This window comes from Meleagris gallopavo, chromosome 3, assembly GCF_905368555.1.
Source record: "Meleagris gallopavo chromosome 3, MGAL_WU_HG_1.1, whole genome shotgun sequence".
Classification (NCBI taxonomy): domain Eukaryota; kingdom Metazoa; phylum Chordata; class Aves; order Galliformes; family Phasianidae; genus Meleagris; species Meleagris gallopavo.
In genome coordinates, this window is record NC_139406.1 from 57,600,992 (window position 1) to 57,609,706 (window position 8,715).

The window sequence follows — 8,715 nt, forward strand, 5'->3', positions numbered from 1 at the left end:
AAAAAAGTATCAACTTCCTCATTTTTAATAGAGCTATAGTCTGTTATGAAAAATAAACTCTAGCCATGACATAGTGCTGTTTCTTCCTTTTTATTTTCACAGTACACAATATCTTTTGTTTCTTCCTGCATCTGATGCAAAATGAGGCATCTTATCCTGCATTGCTCTGCCCATTTTCCTTAGCAAGCTGCATTCTTATATGCAGCTATCATTGAAGTGTGCCACCATATCTCTTTCTGTGATGTTGATAAACTGATATTTTTTCCATGGGTTCACTAAATCCGTGACTTAGTTTGACTAAGTTGACAGGGATTAAATTTGACTTCAGATATCCCAACTTGTCTTTTCTCTTAATGCCTTCTCATTTGTTTTTGTCTCTATCTCTCTAAGATCCCTTATTTCTGGATCCTTGTGACAGGTCTCTTTCAAAGCCTCTTTCTCGTGTTGTTAAAAGATCACATCTCTTTGTACGTTAGTCACTGTCCTCTAATGCTCTTGTCTCTGTTGAATTGACCCCTTTTCTTCCCATGGAAGAAATATATTTAAGGAACAATAAACACCCAATGGTCAAATTGTTCAGACCTTCTGTCAAATCATCCATAATACTGCTCTGTTAACCTCTGTATTCATCACAGAGTAACCTAAACCCCATCTTCCACCCATAAGTTATTAGTTCTTCTCTCAAAGTGCTGCTATAATCCTGTGATTCTGGCTAGTTTCCACTATTCTAGATTTGTGTTGTGTCAGCATCTTGCTAATGATGTCCTTGTCATCCCTCCTATTTCCCAGGTAAGCACCCCTGTTCCTTTTCCTTTTCCTTTCCTGAAGAAACTGGTGGGGGGCAAATAATTGAAAGCATCAGAATGACAAGATGTACTACCATTATGTTTTCATACCATTAGTGCAATCTTAAATAAATAAAGGGTTCCATTTAGTCAGTGACCATGTATCAGCACAAGCTTTATGGCATACATAATTTTTCTTGAGGATTGATATGAGTATATATTACCTGATACAATACAACAGTATCATTCTAAGTACAGCATTCATATATTAGATGTAGGCTCATAATAAAACTGTGCCAGCAGTTTTATTAGGGAAGGTTTTTACAGTAATAGTTTTCTGGCAGATATTCTTCAGTAAAGCTTTGTCCTTCAGGTACCTGAAAAGCTTCCTGAAATACAGTGTTCAAGTGAGCTGTGTCAATCTGTTCTCTCCTACAGATAATTTTTAGACACATTCATGATAGACTTAACCTCATCTGTCTAAGTCAGTGAAATTCCCACTGAATTGTTGGGATCATAAAAGGCTCCTGTGTGTATTTCAAGGATCCATCCATTAATATATTTCATATTTATACTGCGACATATAGTGATGGCCTGCACTTGATTTACCATTTACCAAAAATAGAACTAGTAACAAATATTGTAGCTGGTTGTTTTTAGAAATAGTGGTAAATAGAAGCACATTTTTTTCATGGAAAACAACAGTTACCTCTCAGTTTTTCAGTGAAATTTAACCTACTTAAAATACATTTCCCATTTTGTAAGGTTAGCTTTTTGTTGTGGTTAATTTACAAATGAATAAATGAATAGTTTTGTTTACAACAGAAGCTAAGGCAGGCTGAATTTTGCAAAGCTGATGCTAGCTCGTAGTTCTTTGTGGTATACACTGTTTTTTCATTGTATGTGTACTCAGCCTAGAATAATAGATCCCCAACTGGTACATGTTGCTTCTTCCACAGCAGCAATAATAGAATCAACATCATCAACAACAGTAATTATATGTGCCTTGGCTTATCTGTTGCCCTGATTTGAATAATGACTTGGAGATACATGCAGGAATTCCACTAACATAAAAATAATACAAAATTTACCCAGTGTGAACACCTTTAAACTAGTTTTTAATCAGCTTATTTGTACTAAATTGTCCTAAAGTTTTTTTTTTTTTTTCTTTTGAGAAAATATGTACACAAGCTTTGTAAGCATTTAACTGATTTAAACTACATTTTAATTGAACCATTTTACTTGGAGCAAAACTACCCAAAAGGCACATCTCCAGTCAATGTTTAATGTTTAAAAATCTTTAAAAAAAAAAAGACAACAAAGAGGTGATTTTGTATAAGCATTTTACACAATTTAAATTGATAACTTCATACAAAAGTAACGTTTCCAGTGAAATCCCTCTGAACAACACCAGTGATTAAATGAAGTACTTCACTAACTTGTGATTTTAGTACTCTGTAAATGGTTAGTTAGTTAATATGTCACCTTTTGATCTCTTTTAGATCTTCTGTTAGTGTTGCTAGCAGCTCTTTATCACAGGATAAGACATGAAGTATTTCAGGGCTGGATTCTTCTGATTTGGTCAGTTCAGTCTGTTCAAGAACTGTAAAGTGGCTGATGTAAGCAAACATGGGAAATGACAGGCATCTTGAAACTGCAGACGTAATTTAGAAGAGGTAGGTTGTCACTAGTCTTGATTCCTTTGAGCTGTAGATGTCTTATCTGGTTAGAGATGAAATTTGCAGAGGTATTTTGTCTTTTCCTGCTGCTGAAGCTTGAATTGAATGTTTCTGAATGAAGTGAATTACCGTTTAATCATATTCTTGGGAATTAAGAGTGATTCTTAAATCTCAGGCCATCGCCTGACTTTACTTATGGTTGGTTCTCCACCAGTAAATACATACAAGTGTCAACATCTTGTAATTGCTGCTCAGCCTCTGCTGTTCCCATACAAGCAGATCCATATAAGGCTCATTAGGGAAGTGTCCTGAAGAGGACCTGTAGAAAAGTGCAGGGAGAAGATAATCCCCAAATTATCCGTACTTGCCCTGATGGGGAATACTGCACTTCATACTAATTAAGTTTCTTTAAAGGCATGTCAGATTTAAAGATGAAAGACAATTTTATCGTAACTGAGTGTATTTATTACAGTAGGTTTAAAACACATAGTGACTACACTGGAGAAAAGGTTATGTTCCTTGGGTAAGATTCTTCCTCACGACTTCATTGCACAATTATTTCATTTCCTGCCATTAGATGTGGAAGAGTCACTGTGCTCTGAGGTATAATGCTAAATATGGTACCATAAATGCTTGTTTGACAAGTGCTGGAGTGGTTGAGTCATTTTTCTGTATAGCTAATGTTTTAAAGAGAGGCATTTTAGTAACCCCATCACAGATAGTTGTGCACAGTCCTCAGGACAATAGAGCTTTATTTAAAAAAACAAAACAAAACAAAAAAAAGCAGTGAAATTAAATGTGGATAGTAATGGTGAGACAAAACCAAAAAAAGTCTAGGGGAGCACATTCAAGACAGATGTATTGCGTGAAAGTAATATAAAAATACAACCTTTCAGAGTAAGATCTGCTTTTCATTGTATCCACCACAATAATACATCATTTAAATACATGTAAAGTTTAGATAGTAATTTATAATATTGTTGGGGTTTCCCTGTTTTTTTATGGACAAATCTGATTTGTTGGCAGAACATAAGTTTGCAAATGAATTCATTGTTTTATTCCATTCCTTGTGGGCAAGTGCATTTGAGAGTATGTTTAAGAATGCATATGTATGAAACTCTGTGGCAAGGGGAAGTGCCAATTCATAAATGCTAAAATCACAAATTTCCCTCTTTCAGTCATCAGTCTCAGCATTCTGCAAGAAAGTACCTTCTCTTTCAAGGGGTGGTTTGCCTGGTTGTACAGGAGGGAAAAGAAAGCAAAAGAAGAACTGAAATACAGGGCAGTTCTGTGTAATTTGCCAATTTAGACTGCGACTGAAAACTTAAAGAAGTCTTGGCTAAGGATATTTTCAGTTCTTATATTTTTTTCTCGTAGGTACTCCATACTGTTTGGCTGTTTATTTATTAACTACTTCTGTTCTGCATCTAACACCATTCTTGATGTAATAGCAAAAGTTGTGATAAAGTAATACTCATGCTTCCATTTTAGTTCAGTAAAGCATATCCATAATTTAATTTTCAGATGTACATGGAAGCTTAGAATGTTTCTTTGATATATATTTTAAATTATTGATTCACTCTATCCAGCTTTCCATAAATCAGAACCTAGTTCAGCCAAGAATAATACCAAACCTAAGTTTGATCTAAAAGCTCCTATTGTGTGATGAGCTGGGGAACTGTAAAACCAGCTCAGTTCAAAGCCTGAATAAACATACTGGACTGTTTGCACTGTAGTGAAGACTACACAGCAAAGATATAAAGGCCATTTCTTCAACAGTATTCCAATCCAGAAAATGGAATGTGTTTTGTGTAATGCCTGATACTGTTGTCCTGTAAATATCTTTCTGAATGCAAGACCAGGACTTTTCTTGGCTGGAAACTTCTGTCTCCCTTGTTACCAGTCAGTGAAGTTGGATTTTAGTTCAGAGCAGCTGGGAAAGTGAGTAGGGAATACGATTCTTCTATTCAGAGAAATTGTTTAGAACAGAATTTCTTCAGGAAATAATGGCACTGCAGGTATTAAGGATGGATTCTGTTCACCTATAATTTAGCCATAGATTGTCTTCTGTATTTCTACTGCGTGAAATGGATAATGTGTTGCTTCCACTTGTTATTGGCATTTCCACTTGTTATGAAGAGTCCAGATGACTGTCTAGACTTCCTATTTTGGGATAACTTTGGCTAGGTAAAATGAGCATGTAGTAACACATGTACACATAGTAACACACATGCAGTAACTTCCAGCATGCTGATACTTCTGTGGCCATGCTGATCTCCTGAGTTGTGATCATCACATGTGCCTGAGCAGGCTGCCCATTAGGCACCATTAGGGAGAGGTAGTTCTCTAGACATAAAGCTCACTGCTTTTTCAGCTGCTTTGCAGATTGTGCTCTCATTGTAGTAAAGGCATAGCTGCTATCAGCTCAGCCATTAGTAGGAGAGAGGAGAAGCAGTCTGTTGCTTTTTATGTGGACTGCTTTTAATCCAAGAGCACTGGTTCTTGGGTGCTCCGAAAAATTTCTGAAAGCAAACTAGGACTTCTGCTCAGTACTCATAAGCATATGGTAATTTTTACAGTATCACACTTACAGTTTCCACTTGGAATGATTTAAAAGAGAAAAATCCAGTATTTGATACTGCTGTCTCATTATAATAGCCTGATTTCAATGGCCTTCTGTTCGAAGAACTGGAACAGAATGGGGTGTGAGAAACTGCTGAAGACTACATCACTCAGCAGTATGCAGGATATAAATTGATAAGCTCCTCATGGTGTATTCTTTCCAAAATTTAAATGTGTTTTAAAAATTCCTAAAGGAAAAGACCATGGGTGGAAGAAGCTGTTTAACTGCAAGGTACCTGAATGTTTCTTTCAAAAGCGTATTTGAAAGACAGTTTAGAGATCAAATCAGTATTTGGCTTTTTGTTCTTGGGTAGCAAAGTTTAAGAGGTTTTAAAAGGTATAAAACAAAATGGTGTTATTCCTCTTCTGAGCATTTGAGCTTGAAATCCTTTGCATCAAAAGACCTTGTGCGTTTGGCATCGCTATTGACCAGGCATCAAGGAATCCAACGCTCTGCCTTGCAACTGTGGAATGAATTGTGGTGGTTTGGGAAGAGGGGAACAGCAGAAAAAAAGTCAAGAGTGTGTTTTATCCCCATGTGTCCAACAGATGGAATGCACTCTTCAGTTTGTTATACATGAGAACTGTATGTTTTTTATTATTTTCCTTACTCTGAATGCAAGCATTTGTTACCTTTTGTCATGGTTTCATGATTTTTCATTATCGGTATTCCACATCATAACATCATGCAATGTACTGGGGGTTTGACTGCTGATGCTCAAGTTCCGGGTGCCTGTCCAGCGGAGAAGAGCAGCTACGTTTCCCCAGGGGGCTTTGCGGTCAGCGAGGAGATATAACTCCCGGCAAGGTCACCTGATGCTCTCTTCTTTGCCTGCGCTGCTTCGCTTGCTCTTCTTTGCCTGCGCTGCTTTGCTTGCGCTTCTCTGCCTGCGCTGCTTCGCTTGCGCTTCTCTGCCTGCGCTTCTCGCCTGCGCTTCTCTGCCTGCGCTTCTCATCTCAGCGTTGTGGTAAGGCCGATCCACTATCAATTTCACATTCTCTCTCCTTATAAAATTCTGTTGATACCATATTTAGTAAATTACTTTGTTTTACCTCAGATTGTTGCCACTGTTTTCAATTATTTCGGGGTCCCTTATTTTCTTTTTTTTCCCGGGGGCGCGGATCCGCGGATCCCTCCGCCCTTCTAGTCACGGAACCGGGCCGAACCAGCCCGTAAACCGTTGACATTCTTGGTGGAGAATGCGGGCACCAGTTGCTTTTTAGCTTTTTGAACAAATCTCTCTCTCCGCTCTCAGACAGCTTCATTGGGAAAGTTTATCTGTTTCACCAGTACTGTCTGAAAGCGTGACCTTGAAAAGTCCAGGCGGACGGCCAATACTCTAGGATATTTGTAAACTTTGAGCCTTGCTATCTTGTTTCTGTAAAAGAAAAAAAAGAGAAAAAATGCTTTCTCTACTGAAACTGCCTTTTAAGGGGCTGCATGCCACTGTCTCTTCTTTCTTAATGCTAAAAACATACTGGGCCTTAATTAAGTTCACCACTTTGCTCTATGGAGCAATAGGTATATATAGCCAATTGAAAACATGGATGGAAATAACTATGTGGCATCTGCATATTATGTGGCATACCATTCCAGAGGGAGCTGCTAATTTTACAGGGTTGGGGATTTTTAAGCAGGTTTCCAGCCTCTCCTTTGAATTCTTTATGCGGATTTTCAATGCTCACCTGATCACGTTATTAATCTCCGTGAATGTACTGCTCACCATTTCACTTATTATTAGTATTTATTATATTTTGAGGAAGTCTGCCCCAAAACCAGTAAATACTGAGTGGCAGGGAATGTGGAGAGGCCTGGGTGAGACTTTAGAGAGATGGAAATCTTCGGTGTCATGGAACTTTACTCCAGAACACCTGAAAGACCCTGAAAATTTAAACAGATATTTGAGACAGGAATGTCGTGGCTCAGGAAGATCTGAGGAGGCCCAAATTGTTTGGGGCCTGGCTAATGCTTACCGGGCCTTATTCAATACTATCCTGGAGAGGGAGAGAGTTTGTGAAATTGAAAAGGAGAGTCTCAGGGAAACAGTGCAAAATGAGCGAGAGAGTCTCCTGGTCGAGAGAAACAGCCTCCAATATGAGAGAGATGCCCTCCGAATTGAGAGAGACTCCCTGCAATCCAAACTCAACAGTCTTCAATCTCAACAAGACACCCTCCAATCTGAGCTAGATACTCTCATAATCGAACGAGACAGGCTCCGAGCTGAACTGGAGGATGAGAGCATTGGAACTGACCAACCTGATCAACTACAGGAAGCACCACAATTGATGTCACTTGCCCCTGTAAGAGGACGGAAAATGAAACGAATCTCGACTCAGTTAGAAGAGAAGAAAGAAGAGGAGAGAGGTCCAGAGGAGTGGCTCCAAGATCCACAAGAAGCACCCCTAAGTCCAGGAGAGGGGCCCTCAGTAAGACCACGGTCACCGGCGCCAATGAGGGCAACAAGAAGTCCCGAAAGAGTAAGAGGTGAGCAAGATATCGTTACCATTGTTGATCGATCTCTGAAAATGAATGAAATTCGAAGTCTGAGAAAAGACTTTTCACGTCACCCAAATGAGCCTATTGCCACTTGGTTACTTCGATGTTGGGACAATGGGGCCAACAGTGTGTGGCTGGATAGTAGAGAAGCTCGCCAACTGGGTGGCGTTGCTAGGGACTCAGCCATTGACAGAGGTATTAGTACATGCCAGAACCAGGCCTTTACCCTCTGGAAGCGGATGTTGTTAGCTGTAAAAGAAAGATACCCCTTCAAAGATGATCTGATGCCTGAGAAAAAGAAATGGGCTGATATGGAAGAAGGCATCTGTTATTTAAGAGAATATGCTGTGGTGGAAATGCTACATAGCCCCGATTTCATTCCTGACGAGCCAGACCAAGAGCATGATCCCGAGAGAGTCAGGTGTACACCAAACATGTGGCGTACATTCACAAAGACCGCACCAGAAAGGTACGCCAGCACATTTGCAGCAATGTATGGCAGAGGGGAAAGAAGACCCCTTATAAGTGAATTGGTTAATAAACTTCAAGACTTTGAGTTACATTTAAGCCCTCTGCGAGCTTGTGTTTCAGCCATTACAAAGGTAGCTGAAAAGCTGGACAGAATGGAAAACAAACAAGAAGATATAATAGACAAACTATCAACCGTGCCTGAAGCTGATAAATCCATGGAGGTAACGGATACATCAAATGGGGACCAGAATCCCCAAAACAGCCTATTGGAGGGGCTGATCAACTTGATTTCCTCCCAGCCGGTGGCATCTAATGTCTCAGCTATCAAAAGAAGACGTTCTCCTGCTCGAGCAAGTGACAACAGTAAGACCACATCACGTTTTGCCTTGTGGCATTACCTACGTGACCATGGAGAAGATATGAAGGAGTGGCATAAACAACCTACTCCTGTACTTCAAGCACGGGTAAGAGAGTTACAAGACAAATCAACCACCAAGGTGAACTTCTCTAAAAAGGTGATTGCTCCAGTTGCTGCAGACAGTGAAGGTAACAAATAGAGGGGCCCTGCCCCCAGCCAGGGGGGGGAAAGGGATAATAGAGTTTATTGGACTGTGTGGATTAGATGGCCTGGCACATCAGAATCACGAAAATATAAGGCCCT